General features: G+C 40.4%; 1 protein-coding gene across 1 annotated transcript in view; it reads right to left on the bottom strand.

Moving 5' to 3' along the window:
- Positions 1–17,089, bottom strand: part of SLC6A4 (solute carrier family 6 member 4) — a 101,635-nt gene extending 84,546 nt beyond the window's left edge. The window contains exon 1 of the mRNA XM_075196880.1: positions 16,930–17,089. The gene's annotated coding sequence lies outside the window, so the exon portion shown is untranslated. The remainder of the gene's footprint in view (positions 1–16,929) is intronic.
- Positions 17,090–17,370: the final 281 nt, after the last annotated feature.

Below are 17,370 nucleotides of genomic sequence, written 5' to 3'. Positions count from 1 at the left end.
GTGCCGGATAAGTTGCCATACTCATCAATGGTAACATACAGATTTAATAGAAATTAAAAAAATACATATTTTCTTATTTTAACTGGTGCCTTTCAATCTTATTTGAAATTGTAAAACACACAGTTCCAGCGCTTCACAGGCAGAACAAGTACAATCCCTCCACTGTAAACTCCCAATGCCACAGCCCTACTCACACAACCACGCCACCGAATCTGCAAACCATTCCCACGTTTATCAGGGCCAGTTCCCAGGTACTTAACCTCTACCTTTTTTGGGACACCGACAATCAGGACTGTTAGGGATTATGGACTTTTATCAAAATAAGGACAAACACGATGGATATGATCTGGCTGGAGAACATAAAAAGGAATCAGCCTGACAGCAGCACCCATCTGTGTATTGCAAACCAACAAACTGCCCCCGCTCTATCTGAAAATTATCCTGATGCCCCGATAAAAGAAACTCAGCGAGCCTCATCTAACTTTTACACACAGCAATGGTCATTTACAAAGCTGCAATAACGCTAGCCCACAACACAAATATAATTTTGTACTGTCAAGCACCTATTTTATACAACGGCACCTATTGATAGGAGCATGTGCATGGTTTGGCGCTACATGAGGTGGCAGCATTTTTATTCTGATGGAAGGACCTAAGCAAATTGAGGTGTTCCTTGCTGAATGCAACAAGATTTTAGGTTGCGGAATTCGTACATGAGCTTCAGAGGACGAGGATCACAAATTTTGGGAGGTTTAGAGAAACTGATTGTGAGTCAACTTATACCTCCAATGGGACCTCAAATAAGCACAATGATCCCTTTCTGTCAAGATTTATTTAAGACATAACTGAGTTTCCAACCAGCAGTATTTTTAGAAAACAAATTAGACAGGACATTTTTACTATTTGCACAATGCCTACATAATTGTGATGATTGTGATATGATGGTCTGTACAAGGGTACTTCCCAAAGATGGAACATGAATGTGTAACTATGAAGCTGCTCAATGCAGTCAATTAGATGCATCTGGTCTAAAATGAATACGCTGCCTGCCCTGTTATAGCACAGTATCACATAACCATATTCTCCTATATACACTATATGGACAAAAGTATTTGGCCACACCTGTTAATTATTGAATTGAGGTGTTTCAATCGGACCCATTGCCAGAGGTGTAGAACATCAAGCACCTGGCCATGCAGTCTCCATTGGTAAACATTTGTGATACAAAATGGGTTGTTCTGAAGAGCTCAGTGACTTCAAGCGTGGTACTGTGATAGGATGCCACGTTTGCAATAAGACGGTTTGGTGAAATTTCATCCCTGCTGGATATTCCACGGTCAACTGTAAGTGATATTATTAGAAAGTGGAAGCGTTTAGTAACAACAGCAATTCAGACACGATCATCATCATCATCATCATTTATTTATATAGCGCCACTAATTCCGCAGCGCTGTAAAGAGAACTCATTTACATCAGTCCCTGCCCCATTGGAGCTTACAGTCTAAATTCCCTAATATAGACACACACTCACACACAGAAACAGACAGATAGAGAAGGAGAGACTAGGGTCAATTTTGATAGCAGCCAATTAACCTACCAGTATGTTTTTGGAGTGTGTGAGGAAACCGGAGCACCCGGAAGAAAACCCACGCAAACACAGGGAGAACATACAAACCCCACACAGATAAGGCCATGGTCGGGAATCGAACTCATGATCCCATTGCTGTGAGGCAGAAGTGCTAACACGATGCGGAAGACCACGTAAAATCATAGAGCGGGGTCAACGACTGCTAAGGCGCATGGTGAGTAAAAGTCACCAACGCTCTGCTGATTCCATAGCTGAAGAGTTTTGAACTTTCACTGGCATTAATGCAAGCACAAAAACTGTGCGGCGGGAGCTGAATGGAATGGGTTTCCATTTCCGAGCAGCTGTATGCGAGCCTCCCATCACCAAGACCAATGCCAAGCGTTGGATGGAGTAGTGTAAAGCACACCGACACTGGACTGTGGTGCAGTGGGAACGTGTTCTGTGGAGTCACGCCTCTCTGTTTGGCAGTCAGAAACAGATGGACGAGACTGGGTTTGACAGATGCAGGGAGGATGTTATCTGTCTGACTATATTATGTCAACTGTGAAGTTTGGTGAAGGAGGCATAATGGCATGGGGCTGTTTTTCAGGCTTTGGCCTAGGCCTCTTATCTCCAGTGAAGTACAATCTTAATGCTTCAGCATACCAATTGATTTTGGACAAAGCTATATTTCCGATTTTGTGGCAACAGTTTGGGGAAGGCCCTTTTCTATTCCAACATGACTGTGCCCCAGTGCACAAAGCAAGGACTACAAAGACATGGTTTGATGAGTTTGATGTGGAAGAATTTGACTGGCCCACACAGAGCCCTGACCTCAACCCCATCGAACACCTTTGGGATGAACTGGAACGAAGATTGAGGAGCCAGGCCTTCTCGTCCAACATCAGTGCCTGACCTCATAAATGTTCTACAGAATGAATGGACACAAATTCCCACAGACACACTCCACCATCTTGTGGAAAGCCTTCCAAGAAGAGTGGAAGCTGTTATTGCTGTAAAAGGGGGTTCAACTTCATATTAAAGTATATGTATTTGAATACAATGTGATTACAGTCTTTGTTGGTGTAATGGCCAAGCGTCCAAATACTTTTGTCCATATAGTGTATGTAGCGCTAGTGTCAAGTTACAAAATATGTCCCTACTAAAACTAAGTACACACTACAGAAAATTACTGCAGATGCGATTTCTGTAATGATTTTACCAATGACTGAAAGTCCACTTGAGCACACAGATTCATGTGTACACACCTACACGATTTACCTTCAGATCTGAGATCCTTTTCTCTCATAACCATCTGTTGAAAAGATGGTGACACTCTGTGAAGTTCTGCCTACACTGAGGATCATGAGGACATTGATCGTGATTTTTAGGATGTTTATAAAATCAAATTAAATGATCCGATGTACTTTGGTATGATAAAACATCATCATGGGAGCATACACACTAATGCGATATCTTACCAAACATTTATCGTGTAACCGGCTCAATAATTTGGTGAAAAACCTGTAGTGTGTACCCAGCTTTAGACAGGCCTAGAGCGGAAGGTGTTCATCAGTAATTGGTTGCCACCAGATCTCGTCCTGGTAAAGACCCCGACTAGCCTAGTTCTAGCGGTTTGTTCTAGTCATTTTGATGTCTGGCCTCACACTTAAACACTGAATTAGTGCCATAATTTAATTCATTCAGTCTTTTTATATTTTTAGTTGTGTCCCCACACTGAGCGCTGATCACTGACAGCTTCTTACATATGAAGATCCCAGCTGCTGCCGTTCCTTCATGTTGGTAAAGGGCTAGGACTGTGGTGCTATGATGTCGCAGAGGAGCTCTCCCCCTCAACACAAAGAAAAGTGTCTGAAGGGGAGGTGGCACTTTAAAGTGGGAGCTCCCTCTTCCCAGACTTTAACTATTCTTATTAATAATAATAATAATAATAATAATAATAAAAAAAAAGATTGATTTCCAGGCTTGTGCCCTCTTTGCTTCCCCAAGGTGTAAAGCAGAGACTTGTTTAATTAAGTCACCTCCCTGAGGAAGGGCTTGTAGGAATGCAGGACTTTATGCAGATAGTAGAAGGCTAAGGGAGATATAAAGACCAGCATACAAAAAGGGTTCTAAAAAGTGATAAGATCATGCTGGCTTTAGTTTAAAACAGGGTGCAAAGGAAAGTATTCAATGATGGTGGTAGAATTTTGAATTCCATTTTGAATCAGTGGCTAGGGGTGGAACGCAGATATACATAATGTAGCAATGTGATAACTTTTTAATTATTTTCTGAGTAAAGGTACATATTGTAAAATTCAAGAAAACTTAAAGCTGTTTACCATTTTTACAGTAGTTACATTTTAATGGAAAACTATCCTCCAAATATATCTTAAATTTCTGTGAAATTTAAATGTAATCAAACACTGCAATTTGCTTTATCACCAAAACCTTCCCGGAGGCGAGGTCCAAGTGGCAAAAATATAGATCACATAATTGCATATCTTTAATGATTTATAGGAGTTTTCCTGTTACCCATAATTTCTTGTGTGACACATCCCACCTGATATTTTACAAATGTGCCCTAATATACTAGCTGCGAATTACTGTGCTAGATCTTTACTGTACTCTTGACATGGTCAACGCTCTTGGCTACCATGAGGTTTTCCTCCGATCTTTGTATCTTAGTCAGTCTTTCCTTCTATAGGATATCCTTATTTTCAATTGCTTTTTCAATTAGGATGTCACATTTATTATTACATTTAATAACATCCACTTCCAAAACTCCACTATCTTAACATCATATTTGGCTCAATAGTCTCCTCTGATCACCACATTACACATATCTCTGAGTTCTACTTCTAATACCCTTCAAACGTCTTTCGTTATGTAGTTATCCACTAAAGAGTATCCTGCTCTTGACATACCAAATTAACTGCTGTAAAAAAATGTAGTGTCCCATACCAGTACCCCCCACTATTATATCTGGTCTTTCCTCGGACTGCTGACTCACTTATCCACAGCTCACATAGTACCATATCTGCTTCTCTTCTGTGACAGGCTTTGCACTGGCTCCCTAAAATCTGTAGAAGTAAATTCTAAGTTGTGTCCCATTAGTCCACTCCGCTCACTCCCTTCTCTTATATTTAACAAGTAGTGATGGTGCACTATCGTGCACTTACCGTGAGATCCAGGTCCCTCCGTGACACTCGCATTAAGAAGAGGGCATCGCAGCAGATATTGCGGATATCTGCTGCTTTGCATTCCTCTTCGTTTTTGCGAGCAGTCACCATTCAACAGTATGGTGACTGCTCCTGGCCGCAATCTAACAAGTTCCGAAAAAAAAATTTTTTTGGAAACTTGTCATGTAAATGTACGCCAGCTTCTCAAGGTGTCACCTTGAGAAAGACTGATTACAGTTGAAACGCGTTGGTGAAGTGGACAACAGACGGACCGGGAACCCTCTCTCGTGATTTTACATCATTGTCAGAAAATGCTGTGGTTAGGAGCTCCGGAACATCATTAACTATCCATGCATTTTTCTTTCAATTATCCGGTACAGGTAACCACATCCCCTGTTGTATTTGTATTACATTTTTAAATGTAGTACACTAGATGTCTTTATTTTTCTTTTAATGTGGTGTCCGAGACATGTGGGAGATTTCTGAAGTACTCTGATTGTTACCATATGTGAAAAGCGGGCGGACAAGATCAGGTTTCCTCGTTACAAGTACCTGCTACGGGAATACAGGCTTATACTAATTGTAAGTCTATTTCTGATTGCGGGGATTGAATATCCTGAAGTTGTGAAGTTTCTATGTTCTATATGGCAATTTTGACAGCAGCCAATTAACCTACCAGTATGGTTTTTGGAGTGTGGGAGGAAACCGGAGCACCCGGAGGAAACCCACGCAAACACTGGGAGAACATACAAACTCCACACAGATAAGGCCATGGTTGGGAATTGAACTCATGACCCCAGTGCTGTGAGGCAGAAGTGCTAACCACTAAGCCACTGTGCTGCCCACTTATGAGACTGAAACACATTCACCATTACTTCATGTGCTTCTAAAATGTACTTTTTTAATTATTAAAACGTGATCAGAAACAAGCTATATGTATTACAATAAAACTGTAGCAATTTTCTTAAGCTCTTGTAATTCAGACCCTCTAACACGACCACTTCCACCCAGTACATAAATCTGGGTGCCTGACCTTCCCTCTTTAAGCTGCGCTACCACCTACAAAAAGGTGGTGTAGGGGGCGGAAGGACTAATCACAAACTACAATCTCTTGAGGGGTTGGGCTGGATTCCCACTTTTCTACTATGGGGTAATATTATTTCTGGTTCTTAAATAAGCCCCACTGTGCAATCTGCCTGTTATTTCCCCTAGTTGGGGATACATGTAAGAATAATGTTAATAAACATTCGCTTTTGTACCCTTTACAGTGTATACCGTGGCAGATGTCACAAATTAGCACAAAGCACAGATTACAGCTACAAAGACACAAATCAATTAGAAGACTCTAAACTTCAATAGTCCAGTAATGCTGCTATATGTAATATAGGGTCAGACAGATAATAATGGGCTTAATATCTTGTTCTATGGCAGCTAGAGAGTCACAGGTTGTCCAAGCCTGATAGACATTACTATACAAAACAGCCACACACAAGAAGATGCTGTGAACATGTAAAACAAATGGAAATGATTGACCACCATTGCTTCACTATTAAACTATACTTGCCAACTTTTCCTCGTTGGCTTCAGGGAGATCCCAGAGAGGTTGGTGTGCGGGGCTTGACATATCGTATCATTTTGGCCCCGCCCCCTAAACGATTGTCACAATTTTGGCCAACTACAGCAGGGGCTAAGATGACGCAATATTTGCGTCATTAAGCCCCCCCCCCCCCCACTTATCTACTGCAGGGGCGAGAACCGGGTGGTTGCCCTGCTCTGCCGGGAGCCCAGGAGGTCTCCCAGAAATGCGGGAGTCTCCCAGACATTCCGGGGGAGTAGGCAACTATGCGTTAAAGAAAAGCAGTTAATGAATCTCTAGAGACTGAAGTGTCTTTTACATTTCTGTCTCCATTACCGAAGTCATATTGTCTTACCTGTCAGTCTTTGATTAAATCTTAGTCTCCATGAAAATGGCCACCTCCATAGGCATCAATACATGGACATAGGACACAATTTCTGAACTGTGTGATCATGCCACAGATGACGAAGCCAACCACGTCTTGTACTGGCTCAGCATCAGGGAGAATGCCAGACTTTTCAGGGAGTGAGGGAGATCACCCCTATTTCAGGGAGTCTCCCTGACATTCAAGGAGAGTTGGCAAGTATGAATTAAACACATTTTGATCGTTACATAATTACCTATAATTATACACTCTCCTTGACCATGTTAATATGTCAGTATACAATAACAATGTAATCATTAACAAAACATTTCCTCTATACCTTACTAATATCAGTAGCTAGCTACTCTACACAACCTGGTTTTGCAGACAATTCTTTGACTAAATAAAACCCCCACAAAACATTCAATGCACATATATACATCTAAATACATTCATGTGATTATGCAGGATAGATGGATCACCAGGCACAAATTAATGTTAATAAACAAAGTTTTGCAGAAGAGAATATCTGGTTCACATATCAGTGACAGAGCCGTACTAGCTGAAGATATCTCTGACAAGGACTCTACACTGACAAGATAATTAAGTAGACCCACAAGTTCACAGTTTCACATTTCCATTTGTTGTTGGATTTTATGTCACATTTCAAAGCAGAAAGTTTTCTTGAGGTTGCATTTAAGGAATTAATTGGCCACTAGTTGGAACAATATTATCTATTTATTTTTTAATGGTTAACCATTTAATGGTTATTTATATAGCACATAATACATAAGCCAATTCCGGTTTCCTACCAGTATGGTAGGAAACCGGAGTGTGGGAGGAAATCGAAGCACACTGAGAAAACCCATATAAACATATGAGGAACATACAAACTCTACACAGATAGGGACCTTGTTGAATTTTAATGCATTACTGTGAGACAGCAATACTAACCACCCTGCTGCCCATACCATACTATGCAAACACATTCTTCTATTTTTTGTTCTCTACTAGTTGATTGGAATATGCATAAAAACAGATGTTAAATGATAATAATTTCAATAGAACAATTTTTCTTTTAAGGCAATGACTACATATTGTGCTAGTTCAATCCCTGTGTTTGTCTGCTGGCATGTACTCAATGATCGCTGCTTTCTTGCATCTCACTGTATTTGATAGTCTTCTAAAGTTGAATATAATATATCCCTTTTGTTCTAAGACCCTCATCATCAAGGCTGACATTTTTTGTTACAGAATGTCTGTGATTTGTATGTGACACTCACCTTCCATAATTTCACATTGAAAGAGTATGAACAAATTAACTTTAAATCATAATTGTGGTGAGAGCAGAGTGCCGGGCATCACACATGAAGGTTAGGCGCACCTGTCATCCTCTCTCAGCCGGCAATGTAACTGTGACTGTATATTACTGTATGGTGATGTTGTTATTATATGTTGTTATTAGATTCTGCCTGGTTCCCCAATATATCCCTCTAAGAGAGCTATTGTCACCAGGGGTTATCAGTGCACCCAGTTACCTGGAGGCACCCTGAGAAGTTGCAACAACCGCTGGCTAAAGACTTTCAGGACGACCTCTGCTAGTGGTTGGTCATGTTGTGCCTGACGTGCTAGCCAGCCGTAGGGCTACTTTAAATCATGGGTTAACCAAGGGTTGGAACAGAGACTTAATCAAATGAACATTTACTACCTGACAAACGGATGCCCTTTGTTCCCCACCGACTCTAGCTAGACTTCCCAGAGCCACTCTCTGCAGGGTGCCTGCTGCAACCCTAGGACGTGGGGGAAGCCTTGTGAGCCACCCTCCGATAAACAGGTACCAATCTGATGGGGAACTCTTATCTGGATCCAGCCCCATTGAGGCCACACCACCATGGTAAGCAGAGCAGGGATAAAGGGGAAGCTCAGCTGTTCACAGGATACCGGTGACATTGCAGGGGAAAATTAAAGCAGCAATGGCTTTCAGGGCTAGCGATTGCAGTTTTAAATTTCCTCTGCAAAGTCGCTGATATCTGGGAATTTGCAGAAACCGCTACTTAATACACTTACTCCCAGGAGTCTTGTATTTAACCCTGACGACAACCTTCCCCTGCAGACTTCCCGGGACCTCACCTGTCCCTATTCAGGAGAGGTGTGGCAAATAGGCCTCTCTGCCACAGTACAAAAAACATAAATAAGCATTCACAAAGGCTCCGAGGCATTTTTATTATTATTATTAATTTTTATTTATAGGCGCCACTAGGTGTCCGCGGCGCCGAACAGGGACAAACGAAATTACAATACGAGGTGAGACAGCACAGTACAGTAAACAATAATCACAGTAACTCAGTGAGCTCAAGGCACAGCTAGAGGGGCGGGGGAAGGTCAGCCAACAACGGCACCACGGAGGGAGGGCACGGATGAGAGGGAGACCCCCAGGGGAAGAGGAGGAAGCGAGAGGGGATGGGGGAAGAGGGTCCTCAAGGAGTAAGGCTAGGTAGCTGGCGAGCAGAGTTAAAAGTGGTGAAGACAGGAGGAGAGAAGACCCTGCTCGAAGGAGCGTACAATCTAAGGGGAGGGGAAGACTGACAGAGAGACACAGGGGAGAGGCATGAGTCCAAACAATACCAGCTGAAAATTTACGAACCTAGTGGGATTATGATCCAGGGTTTTGGGTTTGTTTATGGGAAAGGGGCTAAGGAGGATTGAGTGGGGTAGCAGTGGAGGTGGGGGAGACGTCCAAGAGGGAGGACAAGATGTTGAGATATGGTGGGGTTGGTGGGTAGGGGATAGAATGGCTTTATGACAACAAGATCTATTGTGAGAAGGTACTAGCTCAAGCCATAAAAGGCCTAGCCATAAAGGAGTGCCAGAAGGCTAGCCATAAAGGCAAGTGAATGTTGTTTAGTGTCAGCCGAGTTTGCATTTAAATTTGAATTGATAATAATGGTGGTCATGTATTCCATACGGTATAGATACCATATTCTCTTCAGAACAGCAGCAAAACAAAGGGGCATACGGAACGTCCAGTCTGCCACAAGATGACAGGTGGCAGCCGCCAAGTTTGTTTTAGCGTTTTATAGCATTGGGAGGGGCTAGGTAAAGAAAATAAAACTTAGCGGAGGTTTCGAGGTTAAATTGTAGAACTGAGCATATTAGGTCTCTCAGGGCATTCCAGTAACTCGATAAGACCATCAGATGTGTACGAATGTACCCGAAGCTGAGCCCGCTCTCCAGCATCCATCAGCAGCGTCCTTCACCTAATACATAAGTTAAACCAGCTAGTTTGAGCGGCAAAAGAGCTAAACCAGCATCCTGGCCATATTTCAATAGCACATCAGAGCCAACGCTTGTGACATGTTATAATCCATTCCAATACAGTAGAACCACAACCGCCTACAACAGTATACGCAATAAATACAAAACAAATCCTGAAAAACAAACGTAACAAATAACAAAGTGAGAATAAATAGACTTAAACAATATATTGCATAACATATACATGGATGGAAAAATCTTGAGAAACACAAGTTGTTAGGGTAACGAAAGGTAAGCAAATAATACAACTGTTTATGTTACAAGATAAATACAGATAAACTAAGATGTATAATCTAAGTTGCACTACGTACATGGTGTTGAGACGGAAAAATAGGCAATAATAAATACATAGTTGAGTGAGAGTTTTCAGTTTCTTCTGCACAATGTATATGATCCTTCATTAGATCATGTACAGTGCTATGTAAAACATTTGAAGAATAGCAATATATAAATTAAGTAATAAACAAATTGATTTTATTGTTGTTCCATAAAAGATATCTCTAAATATAAATTTATTCATATCCCGCAACTGATAATACGACGATTTACAAACCTTTCTTAATATTTCTGGAGCCGTCTTGTGGATGTGAAGCAACACAAATGCTATTTTTAACACATCTACGTCTCCTGGAGTATCAAGCTGATCTCTATCAAGTGAGTATGAACAGATACTAGCTGGACTTTCACGGCTCCCCCGCTGCTTTGACATCACTACAACAGAACTTGGCGGCCAGCTGGCAGAGTCGTGGGGTTATTGATAAAGTTTATAAACAATTAAAGGTTATTACATCCAGGAACACACCTATACTGATCCATATACTGTACCATATATGCTCTCCATACCAACAGCAATAAAATAAGCAGAATGGAAGGGGCTGTGAGACAATGACGCAGATATCATTGTCTAAAGCTCACTTCTGTGCCCCATATTTCATTGTTGTCCACATGAACAGCATATGTGGCATGTCATAGGAATCAAGGTATTTTACCAGCAGTGTTTTGCTTAGAAAGTTGTTCTATTACTAATTTTTTCTTCCTACCAGATGGTACTGACCAATGCGACAGGACCAAAATCATAGGTTACCATGACACCGTCGCCTCTCCTGGCAAACCTAGCACCCGCTATCAAATAATATGTAACATTCTATTATTGTTTTGAACAAGTCTCCAGTTCCCTGTTTACTACATTTTAGCAATAACATACTCAATTTATAGACAGCAATAACATAATTAAAAGAAAGTGTATTATTAATGCAATTTTCTTATTAGAAATTTGAAGATATTGATGATAAAACATGAATCAGTGTAGGGCATCTTTACTGATTCATTTTATACAATACCGGTAAAGATGTTGATAAAGAATCAACATTTTGTGGAGTTAACCAATGTCCATGAGAATGGAGACGTATCAATGTACTAGGAAGGCCTGAATATAGCTAACGGCACTGTGTGCAGGCAATAGATACACTTTAAGTCTAAGTCATACTTGCCTACTTTTTATACCTCCCATCCAGGAGGTCCAAGGGGCAAATGCAAGGGAGAGGGGTCATGACCACCCTATTCATGTCATCACAGCCCTGCCCACCTGCGCAATGAGGCGATTCATATCATAGCGCAGCGGGGTGGTGGAGCCTTAATGATGCAGTTTGTAGCAAATCGCATCATCATGGCCTCGCCATGCCCACTTCACATGAAGATCGGGTGGGATCCGGGAGAATGGGCTACTCTTCTGGGAGCAGGAGAACTTCCCTGAATTCAGGAGTCTCCCAAACATTCTGAACGAGTGGGCAAGTATGGTCTAAGATTGAAATTTCATATATGACAGCAGAAGAGAATCTACAATGGATCTATAAGCCTTTCAGTAAAAAAACTTTGTCTTCATGTTTCCTTCAGGCTTCCTACATCCAATTTAAGTTTCTCAATGTGTCCTCTTGTTCTAGAAATATTCTTATAAATATATAAATATACTGATCTACTGAACTCTATTAATGTTTCTGATATATTTGAATGTTTTAACAAGTCCCTTCTAATCTGTACATGTTTATCTCTTGACGTGAGTTTTGTTATGCAGCCCATGCACTGGTTTAGATGCCATTATCTAACCTCTTCTCTGAACTTTATTCATTGCTTTTTGGGGATAGAGCAGGGCCATCTTTTCCATTGGGCACGATGGGCAGCTGCCCGGGGGCCCCACGGGCAAGGGGGCCCCATAGGCACGGCTCTTAATGAGAATAAATAATCCTGCAAAAGAAAAAAACCTGCAAAAAAACCTACAAGGGTCACAGAGCAAGTACATCTATCTTTCTCGATCTCTATATATCTATATCTATATCAATATCTAGGGGCCCCGATGCATTGCTTTGCACGGGGGCCCATAATGTTGTTAAGATGGCCCTGGGATAGAGTGTAGAGAACAGTACCATCCATTACCAACAGTGACCTATAACGTGTTTATATAAACTCCCTCTTCCTGCTATTAATATCTCATTCCCATTGTTTGCTTACCTTCATATTATCTGAAATTTGTAACTCCAGATTAGGAGCGTATATAGTGGGCCTGTGTGCAAGAGTAGTGCTTGCCCCCTCCCAAAATAAAAGTAACCAGGAATAAAACCTTTTCAGGTACCTACAGCCTTGCCATACATTAGTAAATATACCGCATAGTGTCCATCGTGACATAAAAGTCAATATATTTTCCCATGAAGATACTTATTAGGATTTAGTATTTTAGAATTGAACCACTCTGAAGGGATTAAAAACCATTTCTACAGTTAACATCAATGATTCTGTACTTGATACACTATTATAATATAAAAAAAACATAGTAGTCTCAATAATAAATTTACCACGGGATTTTTTAAACTGCGATAATGTTATTTACCTGTCCTGATCTATTCCTGAGCTGTTAAGCTCCTGCCGCTGTTCTGAAAATTAGCATTCTACAATGCTGGGCCCCATGCATGGTATTCTGGAACATCAATGAAGATCAGAGCTCGGAAGAACAGCCTTATGATACTTATCTGGACTCTGGAGCAAAAATGTGTATCAAGGAATTGATTATGACAATAATGAGGTTAATTGTTGGTGGTGATGAGTTTATATCATGTTCAACCAGTTCTATCTCATGATCAACCCCCATCATCATGAACATTAACCCCCACCACCACCAGCACAGTCATTAACCACAATCAGAATAATCATTAACCCTCCCATGAGCATAATCATTGACCCCTCCCATACTTTTGTGACCTCTTGCCGCCCGGCTGTGAGGTCCTATCTGGGCCAATCGCTGGCTGCAACGTGCATTGCTCAGCTTACAAATAAGACAGAGGGGCACCTAGCTAGGCTTCTGGTTTCCCTTTGCATTCAGAGAAAGAGGGACAGAGGCAGTGATCAAGACTCCCCATTTACCACCCTGTCTCATTGCCCCCTCTGTGCAGTATTGAGACACGCCCCTGCAGAGTCCGCGCCATGTGATTAAAGTAACTGTGTCAGAAACTTCCTTAATCTGTTGAGACTCAGGAGAACCTTCCCACGGGCCCATCAGGGACCAGGTTAGCAGGAATCACTGGCTTGTGACTGTACAACTGTGGGTGCTGGGTGGGTCCATAAGCCAAGGGGCCCCCTTGACTCATAAGCCCGTGTGCACTCCACAACCTGCTCCCGTGGTAGACCATGCACCGAAAGTCCCTTTTCTTTGTCATTGTTTGCACCATAAGCTCTGTGACTGCTAAGGGTACGTGGGCATCCCTAATATTAGTACTGCCGCTGCCACTAATCATGTCTATGTATGGCAGTCACATGGGTGGCCTCCTATGGTTGATATTACATTACTGTTCATTCTCTATTCTGCTTTCAGCTTGTCTGTCCAACACAAATCACTACACATTTATTTTACCCCTTCTGGGGTAACAACCCTCTTACAAATCTTTGTATCATCTGCAAAAAGATATACCTCTATTATAGACAACAAGTACTTTCACTAATACATACAATAAACAGAATAGGATCCGGGACTAATAACTGAGGAAACAAACAGTCATTCACCTCAGCTTACACCACTGACTACAACACTCTGTCTTCTGATCTTTAGCCAGAACCTTTGTCCATACCAATATCTTTGAGAGAAATCTAAGGACTTTCATTTTCTGAGTTAACTTACTTGTGGGAGATCATATCAAGCGCCTTGCTAATATGTAATACACTATATCCACTGATCTATCACTTACCGAGTAAAAAAAAGAAAAACTTTAGATCTTGTAATTTCTTGAAAATATTCAGCTATTATTTTTTTCTTTTAAGAGATTCCATTCATTTATCCAATAATGGTCCAAGAGGTCTATTTAATTATTCTAACTCCAACTTATTATATTAATTGCAAATATACACAGAAATTAGATTTTCTGTGGAGAATTACTTTTCCACCTCTATGGCATTTATTCTACAGTAATACTCATTCTGATCTAAGTGTATTACTCACACATGTCCGTATAGTCATATGATATTCTGTGTAGAGTTTGAATGTTTTGCCCGTTTTTGCGTGGATTCCCTCTGGGTGCTCCGGTTTATTCCCATACTCCTAAAACATCCTAGTAGGCTAATTGGCTGACAAATATTCTTTGTACAGCGCTGCGGAATTGGTAGCGCTATATAAATAAATGATGATGATAATGATGATGAATGCTTACCACTGACACCCAATATTACAACAGAGCATCTTCCTGTCACATTGATGTACTTGTTTCTTATGAACTAACTATAAATCCAGCTGTATAAAAAATATCAAACTGAGAGAAAAAGGGGATTTAATGTTGTAAATTTAAGCTGCTATTTTATTTTTTTTCTTCAATAGAAAAATGAATCCCTCTTTTAATTAGCTCCTCTCATATGGAAGATCTGTCCAGTAAATGTTACCTTTAAAGACAATGATCCCCAATGTATGTATTCCTCCATTTTTAAAGAACACAGCCCCGAAGTTGTAGTGTAAAATATAGTCCATGGCAAAGAATTACACAGAGAGTACATGACATATCTCTGATTAGTTTAGTTTTTATTAGTTTTTTTTAATACTCAAGTTAATTGCAAAACAATTATTTTGTCCTATTGCATGGTGTTCACTGCAATAAACTCTACTCAACCTGTGGCATACAGAATATAAACACTGTGTAAACGCGTTTGTAAAGGGAGAAAGTAAGATCTCAATCTCAGCCTGGTTAATAAATGTTTTCCAATTTCCTAGTAGTAAATTATTTCATAAAAAGGCGGAAAGACAACAGCTAGTAATGTTGGTTATCTGCGACTTTACTTTAATGATAGTCTTGGGCAACCTGTGGCTCAGCTGTCACTATCAGGTGCTTTGGCTAGCAGGGCATGCTGGGATTTGTAGTTCCATGCGGTTACAGAGCCACAGGTTGTCTACCTATGGTTTACATGCATGCATGGGCATTATTAACCCAATGTTTTACCTATTTTACCTCACGGATATTCTCTATAGCAAAGGAAACTCAATTTATTTTAATGCTTCCAATTCTTTGAATCTGAACATTTTAATGAAGAGAGTGGAACAAACTGAAAAACCCAAAGCATTCAAATAAATGAGTTTTACAAAACCCCGTCCTGCATTCTGGGACACGCGTTACATCTGTCTAGTGAACATTTGGGCAGATGTGCTCTGCTCTACTCGCCTAATGCTTATTTGATGACATAATGTTTATGATAAAGCTCTCAATTTATCCTTCATTAAATTGTGAGCAAAGTACAACTGAGCAGTGGGTACAAGAAAATATATCATCATTTAAAACTTATCATGAGGAAGTTATAATTGGCTGATCAATATACAATGCTAAATAATTTGCAAATATCGATTTCCTCTTCATGTCTCATTATTAGTATTTGTAAAACTTTAACAGAATTATTTTTATTGAACCACCAGGGAACATATGGTATCAATATGAAATCATTACTAGTACACAAACAACAGCACTCCATGTTTAATATAGAATATGAGAATATTGTGAACAACTGACATTTTCTATATGTATAATAAGATATAATATAATGTAAGATGCACAGCTTATCCGCACCACCTATCATATGGTATGTGCAATTCATAACCAATAAAAAACGCTTTGAAACATAAGAAACCCTCTCATTTCATAATGCACACAATGTTACTCCCAACTTTCATGTTGTTAAACACTTCCTAGAGAGAAAGACAGAGAAAGTGACTGACAGAGAGTAAGCCAGTGATAGGAGAGAAAGAGAGAGCGACTGACAGAGAGTGAGAGAGAGGAGAGAGGGAAAAAGAGAGGCAGAGAGTGACAGAATGAGAACGTGACAGATAGAGGGGGGAAAGAGAGAGAGAGAGAGAGAGAAAAAGAGAGACAGACAGAGACAGAGAGAACAAGTGACAGAGAAAGACAGGAGAGCGACCAGGGACATAATAAGTTCCACTAACTCCATTCAAATAAACCACTTAGTGTTTTTAATGAGTCTCTTAGAATTTAATACACAACATAACTGTTATTGTGTTACATTTATACACAACACAAACTCAAAACACAACTGAGAGTGCGTTAGAAAGTATGTTTAGGAACTTATAACTGCATTGCATCCTCATGTTAAGCTCTATATATTTACTGTATCTCCTTAAGATTTCATACACATAATAAACTTTTTCTTCCTTTTCCTTAATATTTATCCTATAATATTATCTACTCAACGTTAAATCACAGCTTTCAGAAAGTTGTGTAATGTTACTTAAAGCCCCCTCAAATTACTTGATAACAGGATGCTTCTGCTACATCATAGAGCTGTGGTGATCTAATACTTCTTGCAACACTAGTAGGAGCACACAGACAAAATAGTAGTCACACTATATGCAGTCAATAGACAAGTCCATGCTATGACAAATGAATCAAGTTACCTGGTTTGTTTAGTAGCATGCAATGTCTGGAGGTATCAAAGTCTTCTTGGATGGATGTACTTGACCCTCTCCACACCTGTCTGCTGAGCTTTCAGCTGCTCAGTGTAGGACTCTGCATCCCGCACAGCTTTTGTACACCGAACCCCCCTCACATGGTCTGATTTGCAGATAAATCTACTGCCGAAGGGCTCTTTAAGACATCTTTGCGTCACTTTCAGGCAAGTAAACTTATCTGTCTCTTATACGCCCTCTAGGGGTTGCCGTTTAGATTACACATGACGAGTCAAAGGCAATTTGCTTACAAGTAAAAAGCAAATCGCTTGTAAATTGTAACCCATTTAATGCCGGACAAATAGTGTGTGGTAGAATGTCACAGAAAAGCACAATTTATGCACCAGTGTATGCATGTAGCTACGTATTCATTATACACTTTACAGAGTA

This window comes from Mixophyes fleayi, chromosome 2 (assembly GCF_038048845.1).
Source record: "Mixophyes fleayi isolate aMixFle1 chromosome 2, aMixFle1.hap1, whole genome shotgun sequence".
NCBI classification, from domain to species: domain Eukaryota; kingdom Metazoa; phylum Chordata; class Amphibia; order Anura; family Limnodynastidae; genus Mixophyes; species Mixophyes fleayi.
The sequence above is the reverse complement of the archived record's forward strand: the minus strand, read 5'-3'. Positions and strand labels throughout refer to the sequence as shown.